Source organism: Heteronotia binoei, chromosome 9 (genome assembly GCF_032191835.1).
Source record: "Heteronotia binoei isolate CCM8104 ecotype False Entrance Well chromosome 9, APGP_CSIRO_Hbin_v1, whole genome shotgun sequence".
Classification (NCBI taxonomy): Eukaryota; Metazoa; Chordata; class Lepidosauria; order Squamata; family Gekkonidae; genus Heteronotia; species Heteronotia binoei.
This window is the reverse complement of record NC_083231.1, coordinates 26,938,753-26,951,626: the sequence shown is the minus strand read 5'-3', so window position 1 is coordinate 26,951,626 and position 12,874 is coordinate 26,938,753. Positions and strand designations below refer to the sequence as shown.

Genomic DNA, 12,874 nt, shown 5'->3' with positions numbered 1-12,874 from the left:
AAAAAAGACCATATTTTCCAGCTGCTAAAATTATGTTAATGGAGAAGTAACCAGTACAAATACGTAATTAAAGTCATTGCTCCAAGATATCCAATTTGCTGTGGATTTTATTATGCTCCAGCGAGAGAGCTCAGCAATCCTTAATATTCCTTTATACCCAGAAACCAAACACATAGACAACAGGAGGTTCTACAAAACATGTCATGGCCTAGGCTGAAGAATGTGCTGTATGACAACTGACTGATCACCGTCTACCTATACGGACCGGCAATTTCCATTTTTGGTTCTGCCTCTGTCCTGACTCTAATTGATCTTTTCTGGCAGCTAACATTCCCCTCAATATGTAATGGTTGAGGAAATTCTGTTTCACTGTATCCAAAGAAGTGGGCATGCACACAAAGGCTAATACCAAGAAGGTCTTAAAGGTGCCACTGGACTCCAACTTTGTTCCACTGCTTCAGACCAACATGGCTGCCCGCCTGGATCTAAGCTGAAGAATAGAAGTGCAGAGTGATTGGGGAGGGGAGGACAAGATGGATGTGTCCCCCCCCCCCCCCCCGCCGCCTTTCAGTCCCCAACATCTTAATGAGGATTCCCAGCTGCACATCAATTAACAAGTCAATAAACTGTGCCTCGTTAACACATTCTTCAACAGAAACGGAAAGGAGGAAGACAGCAGAGATTTCTCACTGTTCCAGACTAATCCACCACATTTAACTCAGGAAGTTTCTCCTATCAAATTAGAAAATGAGAGAGGCTCTGGTTGTCTGTGCGTGGATGGCACATCTCTTTATACAAATTCAGACACATACAATTTGTGTTATTAGGAGTTTGTTAGCAATGTGTGGCTATGGATCCCAGTTATGGATATTCCATCTTCATAAAAAGGTTGATTTCCTCTTGAATCATTTTCAAACAAAATGCTTATGAATTCAGAAACCATAGGGTTCATCTTACTAATTACAGATGCACCACAAACAGGCACAAGCACTGGGATCTGTTTATGTCGTCTTAGGAAAGTTATTGTCAATTTGGACAATTACAGTGTTTCCTGCCCATTACGCCCCATACTGTGATTAAGAACAAATTACTTCCCAGCTGTTACAGAAAGTGCCAATTTAAGCAAGTCGGCATAGGAAGCGGGTGGCTGCAGCTGACGAACAGCAGGTATTTCGGTCGGCAGAACATCAGACAATAAATGCTGCTGAACAGTCATCAGTGCACAGACTGAAAGCAAAGGAGGAATAAAGAGGCAGGAATTGTACTTATGGTTTCTCACACATCTGGCCATTACAACTGCAGTCCCTTTCTAAAGACTGTCAAGTGTCATCTCTCGAAAACAAGGAGACAGGAGCTGCCTTTTGGGCACGCCAACGAGAAGCAACCAACGTGCTTTGCCAGGCAGCCACCCCTAGCCCTTTAAACAAATGGACTTCCGCTCTACAGATACCCAGCCAGAGAAGACAAAAGGCCACTGCATAACATAGACAAGGGCTCTCTTTTTAAAGTTTCTTACCTTATTCCTTATTGCAGCAAATAAGCATTCCAACAGCCAAGCACAGCAGAAACAGCCAGCCCCAACTTCTCTGCGCTGTTTGCTTTTCTCTGTTCAACATTTGCACAGCTGCCTGGGTGCCCAAAGCACTCCTGCCATTCAGCCATACACTCCCACTTCAGCGATCTGCCTCGGATACCCTCGGGGGCAAGGCAGTTCATTCATTTTGCATCGAGTTGGACAAAGCCCCGCTGGCAGCGACTCTCCTGGCAAGACACCCTCCTTCTTTTCTCGCTGGAGCGGCAGCTGTGCAACTGGATACAGCTGTGAGGGAAGTGGGGGCTGCTCTCTCCTGAACCACCCAGCAGCTCCGGCAGAGGAGCGCCCTCGCTTCCCACTGCTTGAAGGCACTTTTTTTGTGCTCAGGGCTCTTCTGGCTACAGAAAACTTAGCTCCTCCCCACTCTCCGAACAGATCTATAGTACTATGGACTACCCTTCTGCCTATTGGCTGCCAAAATTAACTGTTGAGCGTCTAGCACAGACGTTAAGGACTGTGAAATGAAAACTTCATTTCACAGCTGTGCGTCCACTTTCTGCTCCAAATAAGGCTCATATTCCTATGCTCTCTTCACACATTTTTAAGATGCTACTTCTAAGATGGTTTAGGTATACATCTGAAGTCCAGATATCAGAAACGGGTGTTTAAATTTACTAGCAATGTATACGGACATTCCTCAGAGACCCACAATGGGACAGTGGAATCAGTGAAACTTCCAGCAGCACATACAAAATATGCTTGCTTTTAAGGAATCTAATGCCCAGTCTGAAAAAGGCTTAGGTTGAATGACAAGCAACCTTAAATTACATGCAGTGGGAAAGAGGTACATAGCACTGGTTGCAAATTTGGCAGTTCATAACCACCCTGGCAAGGGCTATGCTTGTTGTTCAAGGAAATGCTGCAAGCAGACCAGAGCCTGTTCTGCAGCAGTCAATACTTCTTCAGGGTTTGTGTTTGACACCATCCACCGTTTTGTTCTTTTCCATCCATTCTGGGATACCAAAGACGTTCTGGCATTCAGTAGCAAAGAAGCGCTCACAAGGAGGACTGGGAAGTGGTGTGTGTGTGTGTAAAGTAGGGTTGCCTGCACATGGTTGGGAAATGAGTGGACATTTTGGGGGTGGAGCCTGAGGAGGGTGAGGTCTGGGAAGCAGAGGGGCTTCAATGAGGTATCATGCCACAAAAAATCCACCTCCCAAAGTGGCCATTTTCTTTGCATGATCTCTGTTGCCTGGAGACCAATTGTTATTCTAGGAGATCTCCAGCCACTACCTGGAAGCTGGCAGCCCTAACAAGTCTCAGTGGAGACTCCAGCAAGGCAAGTAAGAAGCAGAGGCAGCTTTGCCATTGCCTTCCTTGATTTTCTCTCTTAATTTCCAAGATCTGACAAGAACAGGCTATACCTTGCTGCCTTCCCTCCTGGTGAGGGGCATACAGACATTCAAAGTATCAAGCTACTCAGATATTACTGAGGGGAAATCCTGAAATGGATAATAATTTTGTTGAAAAATGGTTTGCATTTTTTGAATATGTTCATTCTATTTGTCCTGAAGACTAAAATTCCACTCAAATATGCTGATCTTGAATTATATTAATGTACTGTGGACAGGTATATTGGGTAACAGCCTATGTTATACACAGTTTACCTGAAATGTAAGGCTACTATGCTCTGCTTAACATTTTTATTTATTTATTTATCTATTTATTTAGGGTTTTTTTTTTACTTTGTTGGTTTGTAATCTATGATAGTTTCAATAAAAGTTATCTTTATAAAAAAAATATCAAGGATCAATTATTATCACTATTCTAATGTATAAGCATAGCAATATGGCAAATACCAGCTTGTATGCTACCACTCTGCTCAGCCAAGTCTGAAGTCCTTCTCTGCTCCAAGGAACCTTTTTTCAGTGCAAGGATGGCTTCCATCAGAGGAAGATTTCAGGCTTGACTGGTACAATTCAAGCCAATTGCAGTTTGAGTTACAACCTTTGAGAGGAAGCTACTGGTTCATACCTTTGTTACCTCCATGCAATCCTGATTGTGATGTGAGCTCTCATAAGAACATATGTAGGTGCCTTGTACTAAATCCTATCTTTTGTCTGCCTGCCTCAGTGTTGTCTATTCTGATTACCTGCATGAGATCCTTTAATGCAGGGATGTTAGACATGCGGCCTGGGGGCTGAATCAGGCCTTCGGAGGGCTCCTATCAGGTCCCTGAGCAAATGGCTGTCATCTGCTTCCTTCTCCCTCACTCTTGATTCGCAAGGCTTGCTCAATCACACAGGAGCTACAGAGCAAAGCCTTTATTTTCTCCATTGGCTAAGGCTCCTCCCTTGGGGAGGAAGGGGGATAGGGAGAGCTTGCTTTGCCAGGCTCTCTCAACTGCACAGCAGAGCTACTGACCCAAGTCTCTCTTCCTTCTACTGGCTGAGGCTCCTTCCTCTCCTGGTCCCCTGGGGAAGGAAGGAAAGAGTCAGAGCTCCCTTTGCCCAGTTCCCTGGATCCCATGGGAGAGATACAAAGAAAGCACCTTTAAGATGAATGAGTGCTAATGTTTTAAGCAGGTTTTATTTTAAGTTTTTTTTAAAAAAAAAATCTTTAATTGTGTTTGTGTCCTTTATAAAGTTTATATCTCTGCTACCTAATCTTATATAGGTACACATATGGCCTGGCCTGACATGGCTTGGCCCAACAAGGCCTCATTCATGCCAGATCCGGCCCTCATAATAAATGTGTTCGACATCCCTGCTTTAATAGGATGCTCCAAGGTCTGAACCTAAGATGTTACTGTTATCAAAAGTAGGTGATTCTATCACTTCTAGCCAAATCTACTTTCTCCAATCATTTTGGAAGATAACCATGTTGGGGTTTCTGAGTGTGGGAAAACCAGTTCTTTCTTCCTTGCAAATCTGTTAAAATTACACAAACCAATTTCTATAATTTTGTTGAATTTTTGAAATCTCAGATTTAGCCTTTCTTCCTTTTCATCTAATACTACAATGCAATTTAAAATGCATGAAATGCACAAATGGCTCACCATTGCTTGAGACCAAACCCTGGATGCTTCCATACAAGCAAGCAACTGGCTGCTCTAAGCATGCAATTATAAACCTTCTCTATCTGCAGGGGAACATATGAACATCTGAAGCTGCCTTCTACTGAATCAGACCCTCGGTCCATCAAAGTCAGTATAGTCTACTCAGACTGGCAGCAGCTCTCCAGAGTCTCAAGCTGGGGTTTCTTAAGCCTACATGCCTGGACACTTTTTTTTTTTTAGTTGGAGGTGCCGGGGATTGAACCTGGGACCCTCTGCTTACCAAGCAGATGCTCTACCACTGAGCCACCGTCCCTCCCCAAAAGTGCCTTAAAGCAGTGGAAGGACTTATCAACACTGTCTTTTCTTCTGTTCCAGTTACTGCTAACACAGACTTACTGTTTAACCAATGAAAGTAGGCATAGCGATAAAGAAAACCTTTAAATACTGCACAGCTACACTAGAACCTCATTTCTAATCTGAATACCATATAAACAAACATGATTTAGAATCCCAGACACTGTCAGCGGGGCAACCACCAAAACAGGCCCACTGCAAGAATGCGTGCCATTATCAGATCTTTGTTGCCAATAGGACCTACACACAATAAGAACTGCCTATACGAGACCCATGCTAAACAGGGCTTTTTTGTTTTCAAGATAAACCTTTGCATATGTTAAACAGCACATGACAGTATCTTGTCTGAAAATGGCTTCAGAGATGCTCCTAAGCCTTCCACAACTCTTGAATCTCCTCCAACTTCTCAAAGGCTTTTCAGCAAGCTGGTTAATATTCCACCTGTGCTTCTCCCCTCCAGCCAGTAAACAACAATGACATGTGCTTAACATACTAATTTCGATTCTCACACTAGCTGCAAAATACAACCCCTTACTCAAGAGGCACCCCCATGGCTTCTAAAGGGAGTCAGGATTGATAGAATCACTCACATGTGATCAGTTGGCCCTTACCCATGATGGACCAACTCAGCTGCACTGTCCAGGTTTCAGCTCCCACCCAGACAGAAGTGGTGTGGGGGTCCAGGAGGAGAAGGGTTTAGACTGTGCCCTTGCCTTCTATCTGGCCACTGAACCCTTGCAGCAGGGCCCAGTACCCTCTGGCTGGTTAAAGTCCTGCCCTGGAGTGTTTGTGGTGTCTTCTGCCCTGGCTCAGTCTGGACCTGGCCACTGCTGGTGTAGGTAAGGGGCACAGGCTGCATTGCCAGTGAATGCAAGGTGAAACTGCAAGGTGAGTGCAGCACCCCTGCCCTCTCTTCTCTAGTCCTGGTTTTGGGAGGAGGGGATCCCAGTTCAGGGATTTGAGTCTTGTGACCTGCCTGCAAGAGATGGCGTACTGTTTGAGAACCATGGTCTTCTAATAGCCTGTGGGAAAGCAGCGGGAACAAGGGCACAATCTGGCATTATTGAAGGGGTTATATCTTTAACCTCCTAATAAAGGTAAAGGTAGTCCCTAGTCATTTTCGACTCGGGGATGATGTTGCATCACAACGTTTTCACGGCAGACTTTTTACGGGGTGGTTTACCATTGCCTTCCTCAGTCATCTACACTTTCCCCCCAGCCAGCTGGGTACCGACCTCGGGAGGATCAAAGGCTGAGTCAACCTTGAGCAGACTACCTGAACCCAGCTTCCGCCAGGGATTGAACTCAGGTCGTGAGCAGAGAGCTCGGACTGCAATACTGCAGCTTTACCACTCTGCACCATGGAGATCTTATACATATCTCCAAATCAACTTAATTTTTTTCCTTAAAAATTAATGAAAGAACTAGACTAGGGGTGGCCAAACTTGCTTAATGTAAGAGCCACACAGAATAAATGTCAGATATTTGAGAGCCGAAAGACATGAGCATCAGATGTTTGAGGGAGGAAGGAAGATGGGAGGAGGGAGAGATGAAAAGAAAGCAACTTTAAATGCATTCTCCATCTGCCAGCTGGCTTGGCTTGGAGAAGAGATTTAAAGAGACAAATGCTTTCTCCAAGCCAGCCAACAGGGCAGTGGGGGCTTCAAGAGCCACATAGTATGTGTGAAAGAGCCACATGTGGCTCCCGAGCTACAGTTTAGCCAACCCTGAACTAGAGAGAATCATGGAAGACAGGTCTATCAATGTCCCTCAGCCATGAATATGGGACTCTTTGCTTCGGAGCTCCAGATGTGGGAGACACATCATAGGGGGGAAGGCTGTTGCCCTGACTGCATGTGACACATTATCTCTTGGAGGCTACTGTTGGAAGCACATCACTGTGTGAGCAGGATTCTGTCTCTGTTCTTACTTGGTCCCTATGCTGAAAGCAGGTTTCTGATTACTAAGTGCATGAGAAGATGGTTTTTGTCTGTGTAAGCAAGATGCAGATAGATGGTATTGCACAAAACAATCATTTTGAGCTCCATGAAAACTATCCTTCAGGCTACATATTGTTTACCATTTAAACAGTCAGACGAGTGTATTTGTTTTCAAGGAATTTGATTAAGATGCATAAGATTGATGATGCTTCATTAGGCAGTCTTGTATGGGAGATACAACGGGCTGATCCTTCATGTTCGTTAAAACATAACATTATTTGTGCAGAAATCTTTCATGGCTCACTGATTTATTGTTGTTATTATTTTTTACCAATTTACTGATGCAGCTACTTTAGGCATTTAAATTTTCCATGCTGAGAAAAAGAATTTAGAAATTACCACATATAGGAAGGCTTCTCTGCTCATCAGTGGATTTGCCTCTCTGGCTGGAGGGCAAATTGCACTGAATACCACGGAAGATCTAACACCCCTTCCCTTTTTTGTGGGAGCTCAGCGGGCCAGCATGTTATCCTCAGGATTTACGTGCCTGATGCTAGAAAATGTAAATATTTTCCAAAAATGTAATAACAGAGAAGTTTTCTAGCAGTAATCCACTGTATATATTTACTAGATAAAATAATAAATAAAACATAACAGGCGTTGAAAGGAATCTTAAAACTTCCTAGATTTAAATATCTGAAGAGACAAATTGATGATAGCTGCATGCTGACGTACTAAAGTGTGTATTCTGATAGCTCAAGTCTGTCAACATTACTGAGAGGCGCAAGATGCAGAGAGAAATTAGACTTGTCTTCCCAATTTAGAATAACCAGAAGTGGGAATGTAGGGAGGAAAGGGAACTAAACTTTTACAACCATTTATCTAGTCGCCTGTGGTAATAAAGAAGTGCTTCCAAGGAGACTAGGTTGAAAGGTTTTGGGAACCTGGAAAAGAGTTAAATCCTTTTCCTCCTTATAAGGTACCCAGTTTATAAGTAAATGACTATTGTAGGCATACATGGACTGTAAAATTAGTAAAAAACTTCTCCTGGGCTAATTATATGGGCTGAAGTTGATTTTTTTTAAAGGTACTCAATTTTTTTTTATAGTATATACAGTCTGAGAGCAGAAATCTTGTATTTCCACATCACCTGTTTATATTTACTTCTGAAGCAGAGATCTTTAACTCTTGAAAACTTAAACCCAGAAAATCTTGTTGATGCCGCAAAGGTTACTGGCCTCAGATCTAGCTCTTGTACTGAAGACCCAACACAGATATCCTCTCTGAAGCTACACTTACCCCAGTTTGCAGGGCTTTTTTTGAAGCAGGAACTCCTTTGCATATTAGGCCACTCCCCCCTGATGTAGCCAATCCTCCTGGAGTTTATGGTAGGCCCTGTATGAAGAGCCCTGTAAGCTCTTAGAGGATTGGCTACATCAGGGGTGTATGGCCTAATATTCAAAGGAGTTCCTGCTTAAAAAAAAAAATTCTGTCAGTTTGTCTCATAACAAATGCACATTGTTCTCATTTACTTAACCCTCCCCCCAAAAAATGAAAGCCATTTTGTCTCTCAGTTTACTTCACCCCTCAGTTATCAACCACAGACTTGCGTGTGTTTTATATCCAAGTCAGAATTCTGTCCTGTTTGGAATCCCTGGTGCTGCAGGGAAAAAAAGAAAGTCACAAAACCTGGAGCAGAGTCTGGCAGAGAGATGTTTATGAAAACAACTTGCTGATGGGATACCATGACGTATCATCCCAGCGTCAAATCTAATTTCACTGGTAGCTGACTGCCATTTCTTCTTTTCTTGAGAGGATTCATTGGAATCTGGCATTTGTTTCTCTTGGAATTATGGAAAACACTGGAGGCTCTGTTTTTCTCCTTCTAAATATAATTTTATGCTTGGAAAACAGAGCGGTAGCTTCAAGGTGTGAATCAAGATGGAAGCAAAAAAGATTTTCTCACATACAAATGCAAACAGAAGAGGCAAGCCAATGAAAGGGTCGCTGTGCTGTGCTGAACCAGGTGGTGTTCTAAGCCAAAGAAATGCGAACCAACAGGACACAGAGAACCACAGGCTAACTATGCAGAGTGGGGCTTCATATAGTTTACATTGGGTTTTTTTTCTACAGACAGCCAGGTTGCAGGCAACCTGTATTACCATTTACTAATAATGATGTAGAATACTTAGAAACCATTACACTTCGAACCATATTAGGTTAGAGAATGCTATTTACACTATACTGCATGACATTTGGTGAGCAATTTAAACAAGTATCCATGGACTTGTAGGCAAGCTATTTAAATTCATGGAGTTCCCTGATGACCTCTTGGGTCCCACAGCTGACAAATCCCATCTTAGAAAATGGATATTTAACTCTGATGCCCGACTAGATTGTACCTTAATATTAAAATCAAAAACAGCACCATGGTACAAATTAATTAAACTGGAACACACAAGATCTCCATACTTAGTTTAACATTTCTAATCATGTTCTTAGAGCGAACTTTACCTCCTTATGATTCCAGTCAATGCCAACAGCAGTCATGGAAGGTCGTTTTAACCAAACTCCAGGGGCCCAACGTTTATGCACATGCTGTTCTCATGCAACTGAGGATTTACCTCACTATTCACTTTTCTGTTCGCTCTATTTCAGTCCAAGGGCTAAATTTTTAAATGGAATTCTGTCAGGCCTAAGTGCTTATTCAGTTGAGGAAAAAATAGTATTTCTTTTATCTGATATTGATGCTTATATCTCCCAGAAAGTTTCAGTCTTTGACCCTGCAGCAAAGAAAATATGTGCCAAGGTAGCAATGCAAAAGGATAACTTTTAGATTTATGTCTACATCTTTACTGTTATTGCCATAGTATTGCATCCATTGTTATACCCTTATTATACCTTACGTGATACTTTGCATGTTTTAACTTCTAGTTTACTTTCCTTTTTCTTGAGATTTTTGTAGATTTGTAACAGCCAATGGCTAATTACAATAAATGAACTGACTGACTACTAATAAAACTGATTTCACCAATGGATAAAGCTGCATGAGCTATGTTAAAACACTACTATATTATAAGTATCAGATGGAATGTTTTTTCATGTTATTAAAGTGAGATATCCTTGTATGAATGTATTTGTCAGTGTTAGTATTTTGTGGAAAGTGGCACTTCCAGTTCCACATGCAGCTCTGACCAGGAAGTAATTCAACTTCAGGGCTCCAATATGGTCTGTAGATCCTCCCACCTCAAAGAAGAGAGGCCACATCCTGCCACAAATTATTAATTTATTATTTAAATTAATATTCCACCCTCCCTGCAAGTGGGCTCAGGGCAGATCACAAGACGGAAATAAAAACGTATCAGTAGTCAATATGAAAGAAAACAACTTAAAACGAATTAAAAGCAGCATAAACAGGAGCAAAAATTCTCTCTCTGCCACCGGTTGGTAACACAGAGGCCAGATGGTACTCCTTGGAGGGGATCACATTTGGCCAAGGACTGCCAGTTGCCTATAACTCCCTTATGGGAATGCTGCCAGTACAGTTTCAGTTATCACAGGTACTATAAAACACATGGAGAATTCTGGGGGGAAGTCAAGCAAAAATAAAAAACCCAGCCGTTCATTATTCTATGTTCTAAATTATTCATACCAATTACATGGATTGGAAGAACATGGATTGGAATAATATTTTATTTGTTGAAGCGTTCAATTACTGTAATAATACTTAATTTGAATAAATAAATGTTTTATTGGCATAAGTGCTCAATTATTAATTTTGCCTCTCACACCATGTCACCAGGTTGCAAAAGCTGCTACAAGGAAGCCCCACCAAATAAGTGTGATAGGAACACAAGTCCAGACCATCTCTTTTGCTAGGGCTTTCTTGACCTATTGCTCTTGATTCTTCCTACAGCATTTCAATTTAAGCATCCCTGTCAACTGTATACATGAATACACACACTTTCCTTATACTGACTCAGACTGCTGGCCTATCAATGTTTTTCAGACGAACATGTAAACACATAAAGCAGTCTTATATGGAGACAGATCACTGTTCTATTATGGGACTGGTGGTGGTGGATTATTTATTTGCAATAATTTTACCTGGCTCTTCCTAAGACCTGCATATATGGTGCCCTCTGAACACTTTATCTTCACAAGAACACTGTTTGGTAGATTAGATCAAGAGACTGTGAGTGACCTTCACGGAAGAGCAGGGTTTGAACCTCAGTCAAGCATAGCGAGCTTCAAGAGGGGATTGGATAAACATATGGAGCAGAGGTCCATCAGTGGCTAAGAGCCACTCCATATTGTTGGAACTCTCTGTCTGGGGCAAGTGATGTTCTGTATTCTTGGTGCTTGGGAGGGACAACAGTGTGAGGGCTTCTGGTGTTCTGGCCTCACTGATGGACCTCCTGATGGCACCTTGTTTTTTTAGCCACTGTGTGACACAGAGTGCGGGACTGGATGGGCCATTGGCCTGATCCAATATGGCTGCTCTTATTTTCTTATTAGGTTACACCTGATCTAAACCTAGGGTTGAGAATGGGTAAAAAAGGCCGACACAAAATGGCTGCCATGAGGCTGGGACTAATGGCTCTGCTTTCAAGAAGAGCCACTCTTTGGTTTCAGCTTCCAAAAGGAACAGAAGGGCTTTCTTGCTGGGCAACTGTAATTTTAATTTATCAATTCATACCCTGCCCTATCCCGCAAGCAGGCACAGGGCAGCTTACAACATTAAAACAACACTAAAACAACATTAGGTCTCTAAGGTCAGAGACTCCAGGTCCAGAGGAGGGTAATGAAGACGGTGAGGGGTCTCGAGACCAAGTCCTATGAAGAAAGGTTGAAGGAGCTGGGCATGTTTAGCCTGGAGAGGAGGGTGCTGAGAGGTGATATGATCACCATCTTCAAATACTTGAAGGGCTGGTATGGAATTGTATGGAATAGAGGATGGTATGGAATTGTTTTCTGTGGCCCCAGAAGGTAGAACCAGAACCAGTGGGTTGAAACTAAATCAAAAGAGTTTCCAGCTCAACATTAGGAATAACTTCCTGACTGTTAGAGCAGTTCCTCAGTGGAACAAGCTTCCTCGGGAAGTGGTGTGCTCTCCTTCCTTTTAAACAGAGGCTAGATGGCCATCTGACAGCAATGAAGATCCTGTGAATTTAGGGTGAGGCATTTGTGAGTTTCCTGCATTGTGCAGGGGGTTGGAATAGATGACCCTAGAGGTACCTTCCAACTCTATGATTCTATTACTCAAGTAAGTTGATTGGGGGCCACAACTGAGGGGTTGCTCTCCCCCACTCTCACAACAGGAAAAAGAATTAGGCATTTTCCTGTCTGGTAGCATTCAAAGTTACAACATCTCCGGGCAGTGCCAGATTAAACCCTGTGGAGGCACCTAGGCAGTCAAAATCTTGGGGGTCCCTCGCAAATTATCTCAGAGTCTGAGTGCCCACCCCGCCACCCACAGCCCCTGCTGCAGCCTGCAGGCACCTTCTTAAAAGCCCCTTTTACTAAGCTACGGGGGAGAGGCAGAGAGAGGCAAACTTGGCGACAACACCAGCAGCAGCCGCACCAGGCGAGTTGGGCAAAGAGCAGCTCAGTAGCTGGCTGCTTATGCAGGCTGGGAGGGCTGCAAGCAGAGGGAAAACTTGGGGGGGGGGGAGGAGAGAAGGGGGGGGAGAAGCCAGCCCAGGGCCTCTAAAGGCATGGGGGCTCAGAGGTCAGTGCCTACTTGGCCTAATTGTTAATCCGGCTCTGTCTCTGGGAGTAATCCTAAATACATATACTCAGAATCCTACTGAAGTCTACAATGAGGCTTACTCCTGGGGAAATATTCTTAGGATGGCACTGCCCATGTGTTGGCACAGGCACCAATAAACCCCAGGCTCTCAAAGGGTTTTGCACAAACGAGTCCATGCAGTCTAAAGGCATTCTGCACTTGTGAATATGAGTTTATTCTAAAACACTGACAGTGCA

At 43.2% G+C, this 12,874-nt stretch overlaps 1 protein-coding gene across 9 annotated transcripts in view; it reads right to left on the bottom strand.

The window, feature by feature from the left end:
- Window positions 1-12,874, bottom strand: part of APBB2 (amyloid beta precursor protein binding family B member 2) — a 157,137-nt gene that overhangs the window by 33,310 nt on the left and 110,953 nt on the right. Inside the window, exon 1 of one of the 9 annotated variants that reach the window (XM_060246340.1) lies at window positions 1,517-1,740. The exons of the other annotated variants lie outside the window; for them this stretch is intronic. The gene's annotated coding sequence lies outside the window, so the exon portion shown is untranslated. Of the gene's footprint in view, window positions 1-1,516; window positions 1,741-12,874 lie in introns of those variants that run through there. 9 annotated transcript variants of the gene reach the window in all.